Source organism: Corvus cornix, chromosome 3 (assembly GCF_000738735.6).
Source record: "Corvus cornix cornix isolate S_Up_H32 chromosome 3, ASM73873v5, whole genome shotgun sequence".
NCBI lineage: Eukaryota > Metazoa > Chordata > Aves > Passeriformes > Corvidae > Corvus > Corvus cornix.
In genome coordinates this window covers 77,150,303-77,175,529 of record NC_047056.1, presented here as the reverse complement: position 1 = coordinate 77,175,529, position 25,227 = coordinate 77,150,303, and positions in this window count along the sequence as shown.

Sequence of the window (25,227 nt, the reverse complement as noted above, 5' to 3'; positions counted from 1 at the left end):
TTCAAAACAGCATTTGTGAAATGATGTAAAGACAGTGATGTAAACATGTTTTTCACATCTTTTACAAGGTGCAGGACTGCAAAAATACTGAACTATATTTTAGCTTTAATGCTTTGGCCCAGCAGAGGCAGTCCAGTATAGGATTTTAATTAAGGTTAAGTGGCCTAGAAAAACTAAGCTTTTGCATCTGGAAGAGGAAAGATCACAGATTATTAGAGGACTGAGAAAGCATGCATGCCTAGATTCACCTGGAAAAGATTGAAAATGCTGTCCCTAGTATACAGTTATGCACTCAGTGTATTTAAAAAAACTCAATAAAACAGAGAGAGTTAAGCCATATTTTCTTAAAGCAAGAGTTGTAAAAGGTTCTAAAATTTTCTTTTTAGTGTGGATTATTCATTTCAGTACATTATATTCCATGATGATCATTATTTATTTCTATTGTTTCCACCCAGAAAAGCTAAATGTATTGGAACAGACTCCTCCTGCTGTGTTTGGCATCTTTGTATTGTTGGACAGGTCTGAAAAGAAACTGGAAGCAGGCTGTTGTTGCACATTCAAGATTTCCCCTGATATGTGAAGAAAGGAAAATCTCAGAAAATACAAAGTAGTTGCTCTTGCATTTCCGTGCATGTCAGGTTAGTTAGATTATTTTAGGAGTAGCAAAAGTCTTGTCTGCTCTTGCTTGTCTCCTCTTCCTCACAGTGAGGATCCCCATGTATTAAGAGCAGAGTAGCCTCCCCTTAAGGAGTCTGCTGAGTTGATGCCTTTTCCTGGTCTTAAAATGAAGAGTCAAACATAGTTAGAAGGGAAAAAGGGATTTTACCTTGGTATTGATTTTAAGGATCCTTAGGTGCACCACGTCCAGGTGGAATGCACCGAAATGCCCACTGCAATGCCCACCCTCAAAAGATCTGGTATAACATTACAGGTCTTACTAATCAGCATATCTATCAAAAATTCCCCAATGAGAGGCTTGAATGAGCCCCCCTCCCCAAGGAACCTTCCCCCTGGATGGTTCTATCTTAGTTTACAGAATGTGTTCTGGAGAGGACCTTGGGGTCTGGGGCACACTAACCCCTACCTATGAAGCTTCTAAAATGTTTAGTCTTCTAGCTGAACAAATAAGTCCAAGAATGTAGGCAAAAAGCACTAAGAATACAGAACTTGTAAAAAAGGTATAACAGGTATAAAAGAAAAGGCAAAAAATCTTCATGGTATCAGATTCACCAATAGATTTTGGCATTACCCCATGAGGACCATATGACACGTTACATGCAAAAGGCTAGGATTGAAAAATTAAAGTAAGACATGTACAAAGCAATAGGGAAAATTATATTTTCCTGGTTTCAACCCTGGCCACCTCTAAGCTTACTTCATTTAACTTTCATAAAGGTAAGATATTTGTGAACTTGAATAGTACATGTGCATTTAAAATGAGGAGACATATCAAGTTGATCTGCACTAAATGATATCTAAGAAAGAAACAAAATACAAAATTGAAATGGACCTGTGCCATGCTTGTGACAAACATTATAAATGTCCTTTCAAAAACTCTTTGCAGATTCTAAAACAATGATATCAAACTATGGAAAAAAATGGCATTAAAAATGGATGAGCAACAAAAAATGAAACCTGAATCCACTCCCCAGATATCTCATCTACTTACTAGCACATCTGTTTTTCCTTATGTAAGACAAAAAGATTCTTACCACATCTCTTTTCAGCCCTTTTAATAATGAAATGAATCCTTTTAAAAAAGATATTCATTTGAATGTATTTGTTATGTCAACCTAACAACCAGTCTTCAAAAAGCTGAACATGTATGCTTTTCCTGAAAGAATATACAGCTCAGCTTCTTCAAGGAAAAAACCCTAAAATCCCAATACTTTCAATATAATAGGGCATAGCTTAATACTCCAGTTGAATTCAATGGCCAAATATGCAGTAAATAGTGATAATGCAAGATCTGATTTGGTCCCAGGTATATGGTTGATTTCCAATCTTCTATTTAAGTATTTAGCAAAACTGTGTGATTATTTCCTTAGTGTTGTGTCTATAAGTCAGTAAACCTTATTTAATACTGCCTTAATACTTAAAATTTTAAAGAATTTGGTGGTTTTATTTTAGCTTTTCCAATAGTTAAATGCATGTAAAAAAGACTCCATCTATTGTAAAGACTATTTCTAAGAAGACAATAATATGGCAAAAATAAAACATGTTCATCTATCATGGACAATGAAACAAATTTTCAAACCGTCATTATGTTTGGGAAAATTTTTATATAGAACTATAGCAAAAATTTAAATATTGAGAAAAATCTGAAGCTGTCTGCAGCTTTTCCTTCTTTGTATTTCTAACATAGTTTTTACAAAAGTGTTTGTCTATTTGGAGCATGCCAAGAGGTGAGTTCTCTTCTGTATCATGTAAAGAAGAATTTTGCAGTTTTAAATGTAATTTTTAAGAAAATATGTGATGGGAGTGACAAATTATCTCCCTTGGAGGAAATAGAAAAGCTCTTTTTTGGTTTGAACTTCCAGTGCTCTGGTTTTCTTTCACAAACTACCAATTAAACTCTCAGAGCTCTAGAAAGATAGAGTTTCCCTTCAGTGTGACCTTAGAGTTGTACTTTAGTAGGTCCCTTCAGTGTGACCTTAGAGTTGTACTTTAGTAGGTCACTGTCTAAGAAACCATGCAGTACAAGCTTATTCTTAATATGCTACATCAAGTGATGATATCCCACTCTGATTTTAATTTCAAACTTAGTTAACACCTGAAAGGGGTAAAAAAATATCCAATCCTTTCCTCATTCTGGATCACCTTTCCTTAAATTACTTGAGCCAGAGATTCTCCCTCAAAATTTTTGCTTTGAATCAAATGAACGCTCAAGAAAAAAAGAATATTTTTTTTTGGCCATTGTTTATCAGACAGATGGAAAATGTGACTCCTCAGTGGCATGCCACCTCAGTTACTGGACCACACAGGGCTTTTCAAGGCTTGAGCTGTCTTCTTACCAGTGCTCTATAAAATTAAATATAATGTCACCTTTCATAATCAGTACTTAGTCAAATATATGTGCCAGTCTGGTAAGAAGTGAATAAAGCTGATGCAAAACCTATTTCAAGTGGGTATATCCAATACTATATGTCACATTTTACTGGTTGACAAACATTATCACTTCATTTCACAGTACAGTAAACAACTCATAAGTCACTGGCTAATTTGATTGACAGTAGCCTTGGGCATTCCTTAAAAACCATTTAGTATACAACACTGAGTCAGACTTTCAGGGTAATTGACCTCAACAATATGAAAAAAAAGTCCTGTAGTCTGCTTAAAATGAAGGGAAAGGGGGAAATCAAAAATGTGAGAACAATAAATTATAGAAATTTCTCATTTGAGTAAGTAACAGCTTTAATAGCTTTCTTTAAGAACTGAGTGCACTCAATTGAACATCTGCTTTCCAGCTGTGTATATTGATATATTACCAGGGTTTTATCCTCTTCTACTTTAAATATATCCATAAGTTTTTCAGAGCTCCACTACCTGACTTTCTGACAATGCCTTGATTGTGAAAGATATAAAAATGTCAAAAATTCTGTAGGCCATTTTATGCCCAGGATATTATTTTTCAATTGAATCCAAAGACAGATGTCTATGAACAATTAAACCATTCTCCAATCACACCTTGTTCCAGCTGGGATCATAGAATTAAAAGGAAATAAGCCATCATGATTCACTTATTGCCGGAGTACCTAGTGTTTCCTGTACTGCTGATAGATTCTTATTAAACAATTCTGTCGATGGAAAATGAATATTGTCCGCTGCTTGAACTTCTAAAGTTAGTTCTTTGATATTAAATTTGATTTTCTTCTCTTATAATAATTCATATACTTAGTGACTGGCTTCAGAAATTCCCATTAGATGCAGATTATGTTATCTAAAGCTTGCTAAATCCCACATCAGGTCTCAGGGAGTTTAGATGTAAAGTAGAACACTGAAAAGACCTGTAGTGAAAAGAGGAACTTGCTAATAAAAAAAAGGTAGCCTGGTGACTCTTCTATTAAAGGAGATGTGGAAAATGTTTACTTCTTTGCCCCCACCTTAATGTGAAGTTAGCTTTTTCAACTCCCTCCGTCACTGTTTCTTGCTTGGCAGCCACAAAGCTCAGACTTAGTAAGTCCTAAGCAAGGGGGCACACAATATGTGTCTATGAACCAAAATATCATCAGTATGTTTATGTTTTAGTGTTTCAGAACAGCTATACTCCCATTCATGTGGGGAACATTTAATTTCTAGACTGTGCCCAGAAAGGTTGCTAAAAAAATATTTCTGCACTTTGTAGATAGACGGTTTGTGATCTTAGGTTACATATTTTGAAAGAAATATACACTCTCACCATTTCCCCTGGACACAATAGAGCAGACACAAGCAACCTTTGTTTCAAAAAGATGTCATAAAATTGAAGGGGAAAGCTACTGATTGATATGTTTAATTTTATTAAATGGTACCAAAGAAACATGATTGCATCTTTCAGAAACACTAGCAATTAAAACGATGCGTTAAAGTGTGTAAGTAAATCTCTCAGTCTTGGTAAGTTTTCGCAAAGGATTGACACATATTAAGCTTCTGACCGTGGAAATTACAATCAAGTGAGAAGTTATTTCCTTTAAAATGTTGAGATTCTCAATACATCAGAGGAGACAACTGAAAGATAAATCCAAAAGACAGAGAGCTGATGCAAATGTGTTTCTTTGTACCATTGCAAATCTGTACGAGGTCCACTGGTTTATATTACACACTTCTTCTATATATTTATGCACACTTAACCTGAAAAAAAAATACAAGGTCAGCTTCTGCTTCCAGGCCCCAGCCAAGCAAGTCCTTTAAGCATTTTCTTAAGATCAGCAGAGGAATAATAATGTTGACATCTAGAAAACTCCACATATGTTTAAGTGATTTAAATGTTCACAGGTTCAGGGTAGTTTTATTTAGGATCTATTCTCTTGTAACAGTGAGCACTAACATGACTTTCACTTTCCTTCCCATAGACTCACTGGTTATAACCAAAAAGAAGTTTGTAGAGCCAGGCAACTCTTTGAATAGGTGTAAGTTTATACAATAACAGTTATCCCTTGTGTCCATCCCATCCCACCCTGTCTGTGTCCCCCTACTCGCACTCCCTCCCTTCCCCTGACTTCTTATTGTATTTTATCCAACAATGCTGGGACACACAGGCTCAGAAATGTTTAAAAATCAAGAATAATGTAAACATGTTATTTGACCAAATGTATGAGACAAAAGTTGCCCAACATCTGTCTTGCAGAAAGAAGTACTGAAGCAGCACTTCAAGGGAAATTAGATTCAGAAGAATTAGCAAATTTTTTATAATTTTTTTTACCTGTTAAATATTCAAGTTTAGGAAAAGAAAAATCCTGATTTTCTTTGTAGGTACACAGGTTGTAAATTTTCTTTTCACTGTTAAGGATACGATTTAGAATGAAAAAACCATTGGAACAAAACTTTTAAGTTTTCCCTGTTCACTTCATCTCCACCTGTATCCAACTAGGAGTTTGGTATTCACAATGCTGCTTTGTAAAAGCCAGTCAAACTCGAAGGGTCATTATAATGATATAAAATACTTCCATCCAGAGATTCTTGCATGTATCATGGAGTGTGTGTGGAGTCGTGGAGAACAGAAATACAGAAAATTAAAACAGAGTATCAACATTCTCACAACATATAAATGGCAGAAAAAAGAATTTCAGAATTCCTGAGATTTTAAAACACGTACTAAACCTCAGACGCTGCTTCAGCTCAAGCAGTTCAGCTGAATTTAAGGCTTCAGAGATTATAACCGGATTTTCAGTTGATTTGAAACTTGTTCTCTCTAGATATGAAACACCTGAAAACGTCTGCTAAATGTGGAATAAATCTTGCTGACTGATGAAGGAAAGAACATTTTCTTAAGCAACTGCTTATTCTTTCCTCTAGATCTGTTATGTGTGGTGAAAAGATACCTGATATTTGTTGCTTTCTCTTCAATCCTCTGAATTGCCTTTCAGGCTTTTTTTTTTCCCTCCTCATTTATCTTGAAAAATAAATTCGCAGATATGGTTGAAAATCAAGTCCTTTATAACACTTTCATATGCTAGTAATTTGTGCCCAGTAATGGATCTTGTTCCAAAGATATAAAAATTGCATTTGTATTTTACAAAGTGTACTGTGAGACACAGGGGTGGAACATGCACACTTCAGACATCAGTTGTCCTAAGCTTCCTCTGCAGATTTTTTTCAGTAGAGTAAGAGAAATTTTCCGACAGGTTTACCGAGAGCTTAGATATACTCACTCTCTCTTAAGTCTCTGCACATATTGTAATGTTATCATGGTGCACTTAAAAATCTCTCCTAAAATACCAATACAAAGCAGATGTATTGGATATATTCTACTTTCTAAAAATGTATGTATTGAACTATTAGCATTTAAAGTAATTTGTCCTCTCTTAACATTAAAAGGCGCTAAATTTTCAAAATTAGCACCACTGAATTATATTGTTTGTAAGATCTGTCAAGAAATCATAGTTGATATTGATTTGTATTACTGATAACATGAAATTACATGAAAAAACCCATACATTTACATTTATCTGACTGAAAAGAGAGGGTCTGACAAATTTCTTCTAGTTTAACATCTGAAAAATCAGAATGGTGACATCCTAATTGGCATTCAAAGGAATACCGAGGTAGAAAAGTGTTGCTGCAGGAGTGAATGTTAACAGTGTGAAAGATTTACACTTACATCTGGGAAAGTCACGGCACATTGGATGAGCTCCAGCAGGTAAGAAACCACTGTGTGGGAAAGGCAAATAATTATATGTCACAGCATCAAAGGAGTTCTTGAAATGTTAGAGGAAATTACTACATGAGTTTAGAAGAAAGGTTTTTTCCCTCGTGGAAAGCTTGCACTGGCTGTCATATGCGGCCAGTGAAAGAGAAGACTGCATGTCCTAAAAATGTCGGAAGGCTATTGCCGAAGTGATTAGGGAAGCAGGTTGCAGCACAGAGATCACACTGCGCTTTGGCATGGGAAGGAGACTTACAACATGAGGTTTCAAACCAAAGAAAACTCCCACAAGAGCTGAGGGCTAAAGAAAGATTCATTTATTTTGTGTAGTTGTAGCATAGGGCTTTTTTCAGCAAGTGGTTCGAGGTTTGCACCTAAGCATCAAAGCTGATTTTTGTAAGGGGTATAGGAGGATGTAGTTTACTGTCTTGCTGAATTTTTGAAAATAAAATTTGATTTAGTTAAGATACCTTTGTTTCATGATCCACTGCTTCAATAGTCATACCCTTCAGAGAGTTTAAAAAAAAAAATCAAATTAAGGTTTCAAATGAACCTAATTCTTGTATACCCTGAGATAGTCCAGATGTTGATTAAACTGCCTTCAACATGCCATCAGGTGTTAAATTTCAGGTCTACGGCAAAAGCCAAATGAAAAACTCTTCCTGCCTCCAAATGTAGGAGCTTGCCAGGATATTTATCAAGGTAGCAAAAGTCAGGTGAGCAGGAACTTAAATAAAAATCAAATACCAACTTCAGGATTTGAAGTTTTGAAATTCCTTGAGATTAGTCTCTCTTGGTTTCCCTTGAAATTAATGATGGCAACAGAATTGATTTAGATGAGAATGTAGTGAGCTTAGCCAAGAGCAAATCTTCAAATCCTGCTCTATGAACACCTAATCCTGAGAGATTAAGTTACAAAAAGCATTTGTAGTATTCTTTTCTCAGTTTTCTTCCCATGGAGCTATACCCTAACAAAACAAACAACCATTTTGCGAGGATGAACTTGTGAAAGAAAAAACAGTCTCATTTTCTGTTGTGCAAATTGGCCACATATTTTAAAACAGTTTTTTAGATAACAATTTTATGTGTTACTACAACTAGTACAGAGTCTGTGTAAGGAAATATGCACATGCTCACTGCAAAAGAGGATGCTAATCATGTACTTTAATGAACTCCTGTTGTTTTTAGAGGAATGACAGCTAAATCTAACCAGAATATCCTGTCTGTGAACTCATTTATTTGATTCAAAATATGAAGATTAATAACTACCCAGCTAATATACCTCTAAAGAATTTCTTTAATGATCTCAAATGTCAATCACTTAGTGAGCTTATGTAATTAAAAATACTTTTGAAAACTAATGTTGACCCATGCCTCCACTTATCACAGCGTGTAGGATATTCAGATGAGAAACCTGGAAGATGCCTCAGAATTGTTTGAGAGTTGACAAACCTGCAACAACATGTGCCAGGTTTTGACCCTCACCCTTAGGGCCTAAGGGTGCTGACCAATTTCTTTTATCTGTTGATATAGATTACATTTCCTTCCAGGACTTTAAAGACCTTAATGAATTTCCAGAGGATATTTTTGCACAAAGTGAATCTATGAGTGAGAAGACTGAACAATACAGTTGCCCCTGCTTTGTGTGCAAATGCTGCACACTGCTACACTGATCTTGTATGGTATTTGTTGTCTTTAGTTGAACTTATTTTTTTTTTTTAATAGGCATTCGTGATTATGAAGACAAAACAATCTAAATGCAGGAACAAAATAAAGTTTTTCTCAAGCCACACCTTTTCCCTTTATCTCAAATAAGGTTTCTAAACTCCAAAGCAGCATTGTCTTTTGACAATGGCATCATGTTTAGAGCTACTACTTTGTCTGTTGTGTGATATTAGTCTTTACACCTTTTTAAAACTTTTTTTCAATTTCAATTTCTGACTTCAATTTTCTGTCTCTTTTTGTAATGTGCAGGTTCATGGCAAAAGAAAAGGAGGCTTTGGCTGAAGAAAAGCTCATGGAAAGAGGTTGATGCTGAAACCTTGCAGAATAACACTAGCACAAAATAAGAGAATTTAATATACTAAATGATAACAAAATAAATCTATCTTTTCATCTCCTTCAAGAATTAAGTGTTTATTAGATAGTACTTATTCATCAAACTTTTTAGTTAAACAAAGTAGGTGCATTCTAGTTACATCACATTGGAAAAGGATGTTGCTGCTACTTAGAAATTTCTGACAAATTGTGAGGCATGTTAATTAACTGTGGAGGTTTCAGCAGTTCAAAGAACATACATCTCTTACTGGAAATGAGAAGTGAATATTTTGTCTGTATCACTTGTTTATCTGGTTTCATTATATGAGCTTTAGCCTGATGAAAATTATCTGAAACAGTATTTTTCTTAAGCTCTGTTTCCTCAGTAGTCAATACAGAAAATGGGACTGAGGGGAGGAAACCAAGGTAAAAAAGGAACTTTAACATGAATAAATTCACTCTCCACTGTTCATGTAACTAAGGAAGTAGGAGAAAAGGGATTTAAAATGGGAAACAGAGAGAAATAAAATGCTAAGCAACATTGAAAGAAGAGGTGTGTATTTTGTTATTTATGAAAGGAAGAATTATAAAAGAAGCAGTAGAAATATTGAGGAAGGTATAGTCTAGTCTTAAGTCTGGGCTTCCTGTCAGAAAGTTGTAGTGCTTGCAGTATTATTAGCAGGGAAAAAAATAGTTTTTCTATACAACTACTCCTGAGAAATTAATAAAGAATTGGAGGGGAAAAACTTCAATCACCCTCATTTCCATTCCCCGAAGTTTTAAAATAGGAAGTTTCAACTGTTGTGTCCTATGATTTTTCAAGGTAAATGCAATTCAATATACCAGAAATTACAGTAGAAAACACATTCTCTCCAAGTTTTCAGCTATTTGCAGAGTCAACAGATTTTGATAATGCATAGAAATGTTCTTTATAATTTTAATAGATTAAATGTCAAAATGGCTCATCTGCTTTGCTTTTCCTTGGCAAACCTTTTCAACACAACAAATAAAGGAGAATGAATACAAAGGGGTTAACTTGGAGCAAGAGAATGTATTTTGTTTTGAGATTCACAGTGCAAAATTAAAAATAGTTTTCACTTCTATCCCAATCAGAGCATAATCCTAGAAAAACTAGGACTATATTTCTCAGGCTTGTTTATTTTTATCCCCCAATTTACAGGGTGCTCTTTGGTATATACCAACCATAGAAGCCCTTCTTTATGCTGATGTTTTCACGTCTCTGTTCACACATCCAAGATTTTGAAACCTATAAAAAGGAGTAATTTTTTTATGATAAAGTAGTTACATAATACTATCAACAGTTTAGGCTCTAAATCTGATCGTTGAATGCCCTACATAATATATTTTAGATCCAATGAGACATTCCACTTTAAATCTTTTTATGCTTTAAAAATAGAGAAGAACCATCTACAATTTTCCCCTTTATCCTAGTTCCCAGCTAAAGGCACAGAGTAAATTGTGTGGTTTCTTGATCTTTTTCTTTACCAAGTGCCAAAAAAGGATTTAAAACTTTTCGAACTCTTGTGAACGCCTCTAGAACCTTTACTCTATTCACTTCAAATATGGTAAAAAAGGACTTTAACAGTATTAGCTGTGACCTGCTAACTTTGAGGTCAACATTGCTTTACTTGCAAACAAAATTCCAAAATAAAATGCAGTTAAGAAGATCTGTTCCTTTACAAAGTATTCTGATCTGCGTCTTTTATGTAATGTTCTATACCCATGCTTCATGTATACTTTAAAAAAAAGCTGTGACAACACATGAAATGTATCTGATATTTTTAGATCTACCTATCTCTTGCTCTATGTAAACACCTTTCTGTCTCTTCTGAGATAGTAATTTTCATATTTGACATGCACTATGGCACCTCCTGCTTGGGATTTAAAATGCTATATCTCCTGTAAATCTCGTCCCTGATATTAAAGCCTAAAATATATTCCAGCCATTGTTTTCCTAAGTGTTCTCTGCTTCTGGAGTCTTGATGACATAATTCAGATCTGCTTTCAAGATCCTCACCTTAGGCCAATTGCATTCTAATTGCATGACTTTATGATTTCTTGGGAAAGGAGAAGTAAAGCATTTCATATTACATTTTTTAATCGTTTGAGGGGGAGGTGACATGCAGAAGATATAAGCATTACACGCTAGAATTGTGTACATTTTCTCTAAATAAATGTGACAGCACAAAATCAATGCGTACTATGCATAATGGACACTCAGTGAATGACTATTAAGGTTTTTTAAAGTACTTTATTAATTTAAATATTTTATTGCCTTTTGCCAGGATGTAGGTTTGGGAAACTGTTACTGAAATTAATTTTTTTTTAAATTTGATTTTCACTTTAATTCATAGTGCTTTTATAAAAGACAAGGTTTTAAAGTAATCTTCTGATCAGCATGGAAATACTGAGAAGAAATTTCATAAAAGTAGATGTGTAGGAGGCAGAGAAAAATTCCTAATCCTGGAAGAAAAAACAAACAGATTTAAACTGCAAATAAAGTGACAACTGCTCACAATAAAGGTTATAAGTGTAATAAATCTTCAGAGCAATTTTCTTAAAAGCATGGTAGAGTGTTCATCCTCTCAAGTTTTTATATTGTTTCGAAGGGTCCTTCTAATTGCCTTCAGTTTACAGTTGGAACAAACTGTAATAGAGCTGTGCTGACTTTGCAAACAGTGATAGAAATAAATTTCATGCCCTCAAACATTTTGTCTGATTATTAACAATCCCTACCCTTGCTGTGAACCCATGACACATGTAATAAGACAGAGAAACAATAGAAATAGAAAATCAATCAAGCATTTTTATACATCATGCTATGATTATAATTTCTGCTCTTTGTATATGTTAGAACATAAAACAAGACCTTTAGTCTTTTTATAATTTTAAGTGCATGGATAGAAACACAGTTCTTTTGTTGTTATCTTTAAAGCTGTCCAAAATGACAAAGAATTTTTTTTTTCAATCACATATTAAATTTCCCAGTTGCTAAGATTTATCAGCTCAAAAAAAATTCAGAAATTTTTAAAGGACTTCTCTACACTGCCTTTTAAAATGTTCCATGTTAGCTGTATTCCCAGATAATGAAAGAAAAAATTTCATTTTATCATTATTATGAAGGCAAAATCAATATCTTCATTTCAGAATGCATAACTCAAAAAGTTACTTTAGTTAAAGCTCTTGGGAGAGCTGGGAAAACTAATACCTAGTCTATTTAGTTAAGATATAAAAAGTACTCATAAGAAAACGCTTTTAGTAAAAATTCCCAAAAGGTGGACTGCGAGAAGCACTGCTCTGCCTATCCTTACTGCACAATTTCCAAGAGATGTTTAAGAAGGGATCTCTATATTAAGTGTGAAAATTAGAAAATTAAGCCTTTTTCAGTGAGTTTTTTGAGCAGGCACACAGCACCATGTAGAAACAGTAAAGACTAACATGAAGAATGTAATCTGAATTCCAATTTGAATTCTGCATATGCTCAATGAGAGCCAAATAACCAGGTGTGTATATATATGTGTATACATATACAAGCATGTCACATTTCAAACCTAAAGTGTTATGACAGGAATACTTTTATGTAAATTTGTGGGGTTTTTAAAAGGCAAAAATCTTCATCCATAAGGAAAACAAAATCAACTAACACACCACCATCACCACTACCAATTGCATATCTTCACTGCAGTATATGTGCAGCTTAGGTGACCTAACCTCTTACTGACCTTAGAAAGTAACTTTTCTTTATTTTAAAACGTTACTGGAATTATATAAATATATAGGCCTGCTAAAATGTCCATAGTAGTATTCTTCCTCCCATCTCAGAGAATATACCAAGCATATTCCTCATAACTTCCTGAATTTCAGTGAATATATGCCCAGAGTCAAAGTGACCTAAATGCTTTCCACTTCTAAGAATAATTCATGGACCATCTCAAGAGCTAATCAAACTGAAAGCAATAACTCCTAGGTGAAATCCTACCCCCTTAGGCTGCCTTGTTTCTCATCTCAGAAGAACCATGATTTTGTTTTCTATTTCTAGTTGGGCTTTTTTTTCTAGGATAGAAAAATGAGGGCGAGTACTTTGAGCAATACAGAAATAGGCTAAATGCTATAAATCTTATTAACAAAATTAGATTGCAAAGTTAAATACAACTTAGGTGTTCTACAAACCTTTCAATCTTTCCAGTTCTAGAAAATTAATGAACCATGAAATAAACTTTTAATATACTCCTTACTTTTCTTTCCTTCACTCTAGAAAATAATTCTATATTTTAAATCAGAGATAGAAAGACAACTCAGAAAAGCCTACTTTAGGAGCCTAGCTGCTGGAAACAAAATAGAATTTTGACCTTAAGAGGGTTAAAAAATATTTTTTCAAGGCAGTACTTTGCTATATCCAACTTGGTTTTGTTTCAGTATTAAGAATTATCTTTGTATTTGGTCTTTAAAATAACATATGAACTTGTTTATAATTTTATCATTTGTTATGGATCTCTTCTAAAATTCAAGTTTGGAAATCATTTTTAGAAATCCAATAATATTTGACATTAGTTTAAAGAGAATGGTGGAATGGCCAAAATACATTTATGAAGATCCAAACATGGCAATCCATGACTTACAGATTATAAAACGGCCTGGATAATAACATGTTTGAGCTATAGAAGAAATTTTTTCAGAAAGTTATAAAGCCCCACTTCTCAGAATGGTTAAGAGGGGAAGGGACTTCTTGAGGTCATCTAGACTAAGCCTCCTGTTCAAGCAGGGTCACCTACATTGGTTATCTCCATATTCTGCTTAGAAAACCTTTTTCCGTGTTTGATTACACTCATAGTAGAAAAGTTTTTTCTTATGTACAGATGGAATTTCCTGGGCTTTGATTTGTTTGCATCACCACTTGTCCTGCCAGGGGGTATCACGTACTTTTATCAGAACTTTATAGGTATTGAACAGATCCTCTTGAGACTTTTTTTTCCATGCTGAATCATTCCCACTTTCATTGCCTTTCCTCCACAAAAGATGCTCTAATCCCTTTACCACCTTTGTGGCCCTTGCTGGATCCTTTCCTCTGCATTCCTGTCTATCTTGTACTCAGAAGCTAAGAACAGGATCCTTTTCTTCAAGTGTGTCTCACAAGGGTTGAGTAATGGGGAGAGATCACCCTGTTGAACTGCTGGCAGTGCTTTTCCTAATGTAATCTAGAATTGTGTCATCCTTCTTTGCCATAAGGGTGCTTATTTCCTCATATTTTCTCTCTTGCAATGCTGGACATGAGCCAGCAATGTGCACTCAAAGCCCAGAAAGCCAATCATATCCCGGGCTGAAACAAAAAAGGTGTGGCCAGAACTCCTTAAGAACTTCTCAGAAAAAATTGCAGTGACTATGGAATAGGTACATAAGACTAGAAACACTGAGAAATTATCAGTGGTATGATAGGAGTCAGAAGGAAGGAAGGAAGGAAGGAGAGGCAAAACTGAAATTTTAGAAACTTCCAGTTTATGTGATGAATATAGGTGAGTTACTGGTGGAATCTTGGGAACGGATAATGTTTCAAAAAAGATGCTGAAATGTCCAGACTTTGATTTGGAATGGGAGAATACGTATGTGCTGAGAAAGGCCAACCAAGATAATGATGATAAGTAATGCAAAGGGCCTGAATTAGATCCTTTACAGCATGGGTCTGTGACTGGACTAGAGATAACTCTAACACAGATTTGCTGAATGATGTTACTCATGCACAAGGTCTGGAAAATGGAGAGAATAATATTCAAATCAGGCCAATCAATGAAATTAGTGTGTTTATGATTTCTAAAGGAGGTCTTTATGACAATGAAATATGACAAAGCTCTGGAGCTCTAATGACACAGGATGAAGAAAACCCAGTGTTTAAGGTCCTCAGATTCACATTGTTATGAGGAGTGATCATTTAGGATTAGGATCATATCTTCCGGCTGTCTGGAGGCTTTTAAAAAATATCCTTTATGCTTTGTTTGCACCTCCTTATTCATTAGACATTGTTTCTTTTAAAGAAATATTTAAAGTAGTGGGTAGAGGGATGTTTGGTTTGCAATGAGTTTTGAACTTCGTGTGTCCTGATGTGTATTTTCTGCGTTAACAAGACACTTGTACATACCACAAAGGCAAATGAAATCAGTATAACTATGAAGGATGTGATGAAAATTTGTATTCTAACTCAGTATTCACCCCTCAAGTGTACACGTGCCTCTATTACAAAAACGGATGTTTCTCTCTCAGTTTTATGCTGTTTTAGAAATAATATGGATCATATATCTACTTATATTCATTATATACATAGGTAAATAAATAAAGATACTCTACCAAGTATTAGAAAGATTCAGAACTAATTTGTTAAAATGTTTGTATGCTATAGTTTACTGCTGGATGCTGTTTTTCTAAGAAAATCAAGGGAGGATTTCAGCTGCTTAAATACCAGCATGTCCAGCCATCTTAAACTCTGAAAGATATCTAAGTCACATGCATAGAGTGCTTAAGTTTTTATTGTGAATAAACCCAAACTATTTCCAAAGTAATATTCACTCTTGAGAGAAACAAACCAATATAAAGATTTACAAAACATGTATTTGCTCTTGGACAGGTTTGTCTATTGATTTGGTTGATAGGTGAAAATAGTTGGTCTAATGTTAGATGAATTATTCTGTGACAGAAAATTTCTAATGTAAGAAGTGTTGAGTAGAAAAACAAGAATGTGCTGATATATCAAGGTCTCTACCAATATTACAGATGCTGAGTGGATAATCAGAACAGAGTAATACAGTAAGCATCATTAAAAATTCAATATTGAATACTCCATGGATCAGCAGGGTCTGCTATTGTCCACTGCCTCAAAAGGGATGTGCTGCAAAGATATTTTAAAGCAACATTTATTGAGGTTTTAATAGAACTCACTGTACCTGAACATTTTCAAATTCAGTTTTTGCATAGCTTCAAAGGAATAGTTATTCTTTCAGTGGTTTTTAGTACCAATCCTTCCTGCCTTCCTGAAATCTGTAATCTAAAGGAGATTGATTTTATTTTTAACTGACATTTAAAAGTAGCAAATCTTCTTCTACAAATTGCTTATCACTTAAAATAGACTGTTGATACTCTGTCATCAAGAGATAATGTAGGATATAATTAGTCCTTTTCAAAATTTTATGCCACTAAATACAAAAATTATACACATTAGCCATGCCTCTTAAAAAAATATGATACATCAATGCATGCAAATCACTGTGTCTTTATAAATATTTTCTTAGGAAGCAGAACATCCTATTAATCCAGAACCAACCAGAAAGCCCTGATCAACTTTCACAGGGTCAGTCTTTCAGTCATCCTAAATATTCGGGTGAAATCGAAAAGAATGAAATATCAAAAATAGTAAGAATGTTAAAAAAACCTCTTGACTTTTTTAATAAAATTATTCAAAAATATTTGAACTTAGATCAAAATTAATTTACGGCAAAATTGTGTGAGAATGAGTGAAAAACACTATACTCATTTTCCAAAGAAAAAGGACAAGATAGTTTATATTGCTGTGGTTTAAAAAATGCATTTCAGTTTGAATTCAGGATTCTAATATATGATAGAACCTTCTTTATATTGAAGTTGGGCAGATATATTCAATTTAAAAATGGGAAAATGATTTTGGAAAATATTTCATTATTTTTACATGTGGAGGACATAATAGTTTTGAGTAAGATATTCACCCTAAATTTAATTGTGAAGGAACAACATCCATAACTCATTCAGTATTTAGTCATGATGTGTTTGTTGTCCTCTGCCTTTGTGGAAATCAAGGGTTTCATTCAAACAATTGACTGCATCATAATTTCATAAGTTTATTGTGAAAAATTATGTATTGAAGTTGAGGTGAAAATGTCTTTATACTATTTTGTGTCTCATTTCTTCCATCTTTATATTCATTTTGTATATAAACATACGTATATAACTGGATATGTGTGTTCATGTGTATGCATGTATCCAGTGTTCTCTGAAGTACAAGCACGGCTATCTATCTAAGACCACCTTTTGCAGCTGACACCTTCTCATAAAATAGGAATGCACTGTAAAGTGAGCTGGTCCTAAAATGACAGCTAAAAAGAACGACAAATAGGGCCTTCAGCTTGCACATTTTAAGAGTGTGACAGCATGACCTCTATTGCTGTCACTTCATAACTTTCAGACAATAGCTGTCACAAAAATAGGAGGAAGACATTGTCATGATAATCTCTAGGTCTTGGTCCTGTAATCAGATCTATTCCCTTGCAAAGTCCCAGAGATGGCTTTTTAGGGCTGGGAACTTTTCATTTATTTTGAGCAATTTAAAACTCAGTCAACTAGACCAAGTTATGGGTTCTGCACACTGCCAGTGGAGGGGGAAACAATCCACTAAAGTTTAATTCACTTTGCCAGTTTTAGAACATGGTGAATGCTATTGTAAAGACTAGTTTAGGTACATACAACTGATGATAGTTGTAAATATCCCACTTTCCAAAGTTATGTTGCATAAATCCCGCCATAAAAGGATGCCTGAGGTATATGACAGATTGAACACTGATGATTGAATTTGTGACTAAATTCAATTCTACTCCTGTTCATCTGACTAGACTACTATTTCAGGTGCAAGGTGAGAACTTTGAAACAGCAGTAAAAAGTATATTTTTTACAAGATCTGCTATAGCAGAAACAAGAAAGGAAATAGCTTAAAGCTTTTAAAATACAAGAATTTTTGGAGCTAAAACATTTTGAACTGAATATTTTGTATTTTGATTAGCCACTTATTTTAATTTCATAAATTAATAGTCATAGAGTAGAAAAAACATTAACAATGAAAAAATTCCCAAAAATCTGAAAGTAATATCTTTGCAATTAAAGATTATTGTAAAAATTACTTTAAAAAAAAATCCCATATTCTTGGAGTTACCAGGATTGTAATCAGAATAAAGTAATCCTGAACGTTTAGATTTTAATCATGCTTCTGATTTGCATTCATAAGGTATACTGTACCTCACTATTTCCTGTACTTACACAAATATTTCTGGAACGACATTCCTTTACTCTCTGTAGTAAGATACATCAACATACTCTTATTTTTATTGTGTTTGTTGCAGGAGTTGCCCCAGGATGTGTCCCAGGAGGAACCCTGAGGAAGGCTGGAAGCTTTGTGATGCATTAATGAATTTGTCTCATGTCCCAGTTTCAAAGTAAGTAGCTTCTAGCTGAGGCCAAATTTTTTATCTTCAAATCTGCAAATTTGCAGGACGGCAAAAAAAAAAGAATTAAAAAAAGCCTTGCTTCACACGTGAAGAATCATGTGGAGGTCAGATTGTTCAAGACCATTTATAAGAAATCCAGCCAAATCTATGTTATGGACTTACCTAGAAGGTTGTACAGTAAGTAGTGTTGTGTAATGCCACCTGAGAAATCTGTAATTATATTGTTTAATTATTCATAACGGCAGCTGTCAGGATTGTACATTCAATATGTTAAATTATGCTTGCAGTAAGGGTAACTTCACTCCATCTTATGCAGTGAGACTGTATGTGCCAGCATATGATTCAGAAGACTCCAAACAAGAAAGTCCCTGAGAACTTTCCACATTTGACCTCACATCACTCAAGGGACTTACTCTTTTTCACTACTTCCAATAGCTATGGAAGAAAGAAAAGAAAATTTTGCTGGTTCCAGGAATAAAGGTGATCTGAAAAGTGAATATAGCATTTAACTTAGCTAAAGCACATATATATACATATATACATATAAAGCATCTATATATATATCTGCTTCAGCTGCTGTCATGATATTAACTGATTCCTTCCAGAAAATGACAGCGTGTTTTGTTTTCTTGGTATTTAGGAAACACACCCTCAGATGAACCTGAAATGTTGAGGGTGGTTATAAATATCAGTCTTTTTGGAAAACACTTTTCAGCATGCCAACAATATAGAGCTTTTTCAAACTTAGTAAATCTTTAGTTTTCTAAGAGTATGGGACCTGATCCTACTGAATTCAGTAGAACTGACTTTAGTAGTAGCAGCAGCAGGATAAATTCAGGAGAGCCGCTTGATGTGCATTTTCCTGTTGGGTCATTTTGAAATCACCAGTATTCATCTGCATTAAAAATGCCATTGACAGGACTCATTGCATGGTTTTCAAGTGATGTTTTCAATCTCTCAACAAGCATACTGTTTAAGGAATAGCTCTCCCTAGTATTCCCCTGCACCTTGAGCACCACTTATGTGTTTAAGTGCAATTCAGTTTAGAATGGCATACCTGCAGGTCAAAGAACAGGCTGAAGGAGTTAAACCAGACATAAATCAGAATGAAATACATAGCTCCATAGAAGGCTCAACTGGATAAAACAAACCATGTATCCACTTGTGCACAGCATGTCTCTCCCAGATGAGCAGAGTTGAGAAAACAGGCTTCATAGACAGAACAAGTGTTGTCCATTGATGTACATAATAAATCATCAGTCTAGAGAATTTGTCAATAACATGCTGCCCTAAACATCCATATGTCTGCTGCATCAGGCTCATGTTGTTGCAACTAAATGAGATTACAACCAACACAGAATGAAAAAAAAAGCAGTGTAGCTTAAAGAGGCAGGAGATCAGTTTGTGAAAAACACACATTATATCTCCAGTTCCTTTTCAGAGCAGTTTGGGAAATGCACAGTCATTTATGAGAACAAGGAGAACTAGTCTACGCTCTGCATGCCTACTAGAAATCTAGACAGGCATTGGGAAAATTCTTTTAACAGATTCAGACCACCTACAGTGTTCCCAAATACATGACCAACTTTGGCAATGTCTGCAGTGCAGCTCACTCAGGTGACCAGTGGGATTTAGCACTCAATGCAATTATTTAGGGATTCTCGTTTCAGCTCTACCTCCACATGGTGGGGCAGCCGTGAGCAAGTCACATTTGTTTCACCATTGATATTTAACATCTTTTCCCTTTAGTCTCTGTCCATGCAGGGTGAACACGTGTTTGTATAGTATCTACGTTACATTTGGTGGCACCACAATACAAATAAGAACTATCAAAGAACTTCCAAGAAATATGTCAGGAAAGCAATTTCTGAGGAAGTAAAGCAGGTTGTGTATTCTAGAATAAAGTGATATTTAATACATAAGAGAAAGCTGAAATTTATTCAGAAGTAAGTATGTCTAGCCCTCTTACTGCTTAAGACAATCTATAAAGGCCACTAATCCCTCTAAGTTGTTATAAATGTTCCTAATGTATTTACTGCCTGGTATTTTCTGTTATGATTCACACTGCAATACAAGAAAAGCTAAATCAGAAATAGATAGCATTGTTCAAATTATCTCTTACAAATCCAAAAGATATAAAAATTGGATGTATTTATTATAACACTCTATTCACTTTGAGAGAATATGTGTTGTCTCATGAATTTTATATGTAAGGAATTTCTGAGTAGAAAAGAAAGGGATTTCTGATGAATTTTTTTCTAGAACAGATGCTTCTCCACATTTTTTTTGTCAAGGGATAGAAGTAACTTTTAACTCAGAACTGCTGAGTTTTCAAACTGGACAACATATTTCTTGAAGGACTTGGGGAAAATGAATTAGTAAGAAGGGAGTAGATCTCAACTTGTCCATTATATCCATGAGTAGGACAAGAAAAAAAGGATAACTGATTATCACTGGAAAGAACCCCAAAATTCCTTCTCAAGTACTATATGGAAATAGAGTATGAAGAGGAAAAATCAGATTTTTCAGTACAATTTTAGCAGAATTGAACTCCAAAGAACAAATGGTCTGTGTGAAACCAGGATGAGCAGAATTTTGACTGGCCTGCTGCTGCTATATTCACACAAAGATGATTTTTTGTGATATAATATGGGGGTAACCATAGAATTCTTAGGAGGCTAAATTTCAAACTGACTTTCAGAGCTGGGCAAGAGTTGAGTGGGCATTTAAGTCTGTTGTTGACGGGAAGTGCAGTGAATCATTGTTCACGGGTGTGATAATCTCTTAATGAAACTAAAACATCGGGGAACAGTCCCCATGTGAATTGTGAAACACTACATATTGGAATACAAAGACAATATGCTGCCAAAAGTAGCTCCTTTGGAAATGTTTAAGTCTGGAGGTTAGCTTTTTCTGTAATTACATATATATATATATATATATATATATATATATGTATATCTGTGTGTCTCTGTTTGTATGTGTGCACGTGTATGTGTAAAGGAAGAGAGTAATAGAGACGAAGAGTCTTGTAAAGGCTAATTCAGAACATCTACTTAGTGGGTTCCCTAAATCATGTAAGTATTCCACAGAATATCAGCCAACTGATAGAAAATCACTAGACCAGAACAGCCCATTTTTTTTTATTGTTCATGGATAATTTACCACCTAGGCTTGTTGTGGTTTTTTCTTTTATTATCTACTATTCCTGACTCCCACACTGTGTTTTATTTTCATGCAATTACATACAATTGAATTTGGAACATAGAGCATTAGAGAGAGGAAAATAATTACAATCAGAGAAAGAAAATACACATGAGCAAGTGAAATGTCAAACACTATGAAACTTCTTCCCCATCCTTTTAGACAGAGCAAGAAAGGGTAAATTAAAATTAAAAGACAGAATTAAAGCTGCGCAATGATTCTACTTTCCTCATGTGGTAACAATTAACCAGTGAAAATAATTAATACAAGACTATATTAAGGCAAAAAAGTTTGGGATCTAAACTAATGTAGACACTCACATGGAAAATACACAGGATAACCAAAATTTCAAAATTCATTTGGAAGAAAATTAAATACTCACTCTGCAGGGAATAAGCCATCATATCACAGATGAAAACTCAGGAGAAATTCACCTTTCAAAATATCTTTCTGTAATGGAGTGTAATTTTATTTTACACTTACGAAAAGGAAATTTAAAGAAATGGGAGAAGATGTTTCTAACCACAAAAAGAACTATGAGCCTAAAGGACAACAGGATTGAAAAACAGAGTGTGAGCCATCTATTTTCTTTCTGTTTAAAGCTCTTGCATTTTATCTTTCTTGCAGACAGCTAGACATATTTGTACTGGACAGGTTTTTTGAGGAGGACATTGTAGACTTAAAACATCGTACTATATTTTTCATTTTTAAGGTACATGCAATCCATCCCCATCACTTTGAGGTAACTTTGCTTTCCAGTAGAATGCTCCAGGTTTTAATCACGAGTCTACTTTTATTCTCAGTATGAGATCAAAATAAATACACCACCAGCGTGAGCACTTTTCTGAGAGGACAAGAGGGATTCCTGCTTGTCATAACTAATGAGAGTGATCAAAGCCAACCAGGTGCTCACACTGACCTGAGCTTTGATCATTTACTATACTTTCCAATATCTGAGCCTGGGAGTGAGTTGCCCTAATGGCCTCTGGTTACATTAGTGGCATATGGCAGGAAAGGGAGTAGAAGATAAGAAGAAGCAAGAAGGAGAGGGGAATGTCTAGCTATGCAGCATGTGTAAGTCTAAAAAACCTCTGGGTAATTGAAGTAAGCTCATATTCAAGGCTTTTTATACACTGTACATGCTAATGTTATTGAAATACTCAGTAGATTTTTCATGAAAGCTGGTCCCAAAGGGCAATGACATGATTCTTTTCTCACCTTTGAGCAATTACTCAAATGAGCAGACTCAGTAGTTCTAAAGGGGTTTTGTGTGTGTGTGTGTGTGTGTGCGAGTGCCCTTCTGAAGCCTGCAAAATTTCTGACTCCTCAAAAGAATATGTTAATGCTTTGTTTTTGCATATTACAATTATTTCTACTGACTTGAGATTCTTTCACCCATTGCTGGCTGTGATCTTCATAATAGCCACCAGTGTACAATCCCTCAGTTGCAGACTACGATGCTGTCAGACAAAAAATGTTGTCTATCCTGCTAGCTATAGTTTCTCATTAGTTTTAAAGATAAATTATATGACAGAGTTGATAGCTAAAGGCATTTGGGGTAGACTTGCTCCCATCAAGTCTGATTCACACTAAGTGAATCTTTTTGAATACAGTTTTCTTTTGTCTGTGCTAGCACTTGAAAAATTTTATGTACAGTGGCAGCAAGTTTAAATGTACAGAAATACATAATTTCTTTAGTGTACTCAGGTTCTCCAACTGCTGTGCAGATTTCAGATGTTCTCCAAGTGCCTTGCAGCCACAGAGATTAAACATAGCAGGGGATATTATTATATGGGCCAGAAGCTGAGATAATTATTTAATTCACATCCTAATAAAAAGCAATGAAGGAAAAAGATGCTGCTATCATCTTTGTAAGACTCTCCTTCACAAAATTCAGAGAGAACCAAGAACATCAGTGTCCTATTTTTCATTTCCAGAAAAGTGGAGTCTTTCCTTGGTGATGGCATGAAGATTTTCTGCCTTTTCTTTTATACCCCCATTATACCTTTTTACAACTTCTGTATTCTTAGTGCTTTTTGCCTACATTCTTGGACTTATTTGTTCAGCTAGGAGACTAAACATTTTAGAAGCTTCGTAGATAGGGGTTAGTGTGCCCCAGACCCCAAGGTCCTTTCTAGAACACATTCTGTAAACTAAGATAGAACCATCCAGGGGAAGGTTCCTTGGGGAGGGGGGCTCATTCGAGCCTCTCATTGGGGAATTTTTGATAGATCTGCTGATTAGTAAGACCTGTAATGTTATACCAGATCTTTTGGGGTTTGCATTGCAGTGGGCATTTTGGTGCATTTGACCTGGATGTGGTGCACCCTAAGGATCCTTAAAATAAATACCAAGGTAAAATCCCTTTTTCCCTCCTAACTATGTTTGACTCTTGATTTTAAGACCAGAAAAAGGTATCATTAGCACTTTAACAAGGCAGGAATTCAAGGCTGTGATTTTAGAAAAGAAAGAAATTTCAGCCTTCAAAATATCTCCAGTCCTCAGCAAGGGAAGGTTTGTTTTTTTCTGTGTTATGACATCCCTGTTGTAAGCAAGACAAGAGAGGGTGATCAAAGTTACCTGATTCCGCTGAAAACCAGAATCCTATTAATCATTAAATGTTTTAAATTTCTTCTGGCCCCCTTATTACAGTCACTATAATTTTTAAAAATTCCCTCTAATTAGAATAATGCCCTTGAAGTTGCCAGCTAAACCAAGCAGTTACAGAGTGATCAAAACACCTACCCTGGCGAATTAATTTAAAAAAAAATATTATTTTACACAAAATTTAGCTGTCAGTGTTTATTCAGCATCACCCTGACTGTAGAAAGCCTGCTAATAGGATATGTTAACCTTTTCTACTAATGCACAGGCTTGGTATTTCCATTGTCCTACACTGGTTCAGGCACCTTTGGACTGTTTGTTACTACTGATGCTTAAGATGTCTTGCTTTTCCACAGTAACTGCCTTTAAAAGTGGAAAGGAAAGTCGCATAATTTATTTTCCTCTAAACATTTGTATATTTATGCTTACAAACTTTTAACTATAGCTGCCATCATAAATCAGTTCTGCTGCCAGGGGAATAAAGGAAAATTTTATTATGGAATTATTGTCAAAACAGAATTTAGCTGAGATCACACACTTTCAGTGACAACACCACAGATGAATACATTTGCAAATAGATGAATGATGTCCAATATCGCAAATAATAATACAATGAAAGAATGTTTTGCTCTTCCTTTGAAGTGCCTTTACTATGCAAACGATCAGCTTTAGGCTTAATTCTGCAGATAGTTCCCTTGTTGCATATTGTGTGGCCTCTGAAGCCAGAGTGCTGTATCACGCGTTGGTAATTGCATGGTGTCAGATTGCACCTCGTCTAATTCCATGTCACAGTAAATTACGAGTGTCTGGGTCCTGCAACATGTGCGGCTTTAAAAGCCAAACTATGCAACGGTGTTGTGTGCTAGGTGGTACTGGGGAGCACCGACCTTGATATGTAATTCAAGTAACTTTCAATGCATTAACGGTAGCTGATGGAAGTATTTAGTAGTGTCACAGGCAACAGAGGTGATAGAATCTCTTTGATACTTTTACAAACTGGAGTTCTGCTACCTACTAAAAAGTAAAGTGTTTTGTGGAAAGCGTTTTGTGGAAAGTCGGCAGACGTAATGCCTTCCACAAACTTGTACCACCACATTATTTATATCCTTCTGTTGGTATGTTTGTCATTTTTGGGGTTATAAATGGAACGTCAAAAACACGCAGCAGAAGCTGAATGAATTCTACAACTATTCCTGTGTCTACGGCTCACTTTATGTCACATTAAAGACAGCAACACTTGTGATACTTTGTAAAAAACATGTATTTTGTATCCAGGGAAATCAG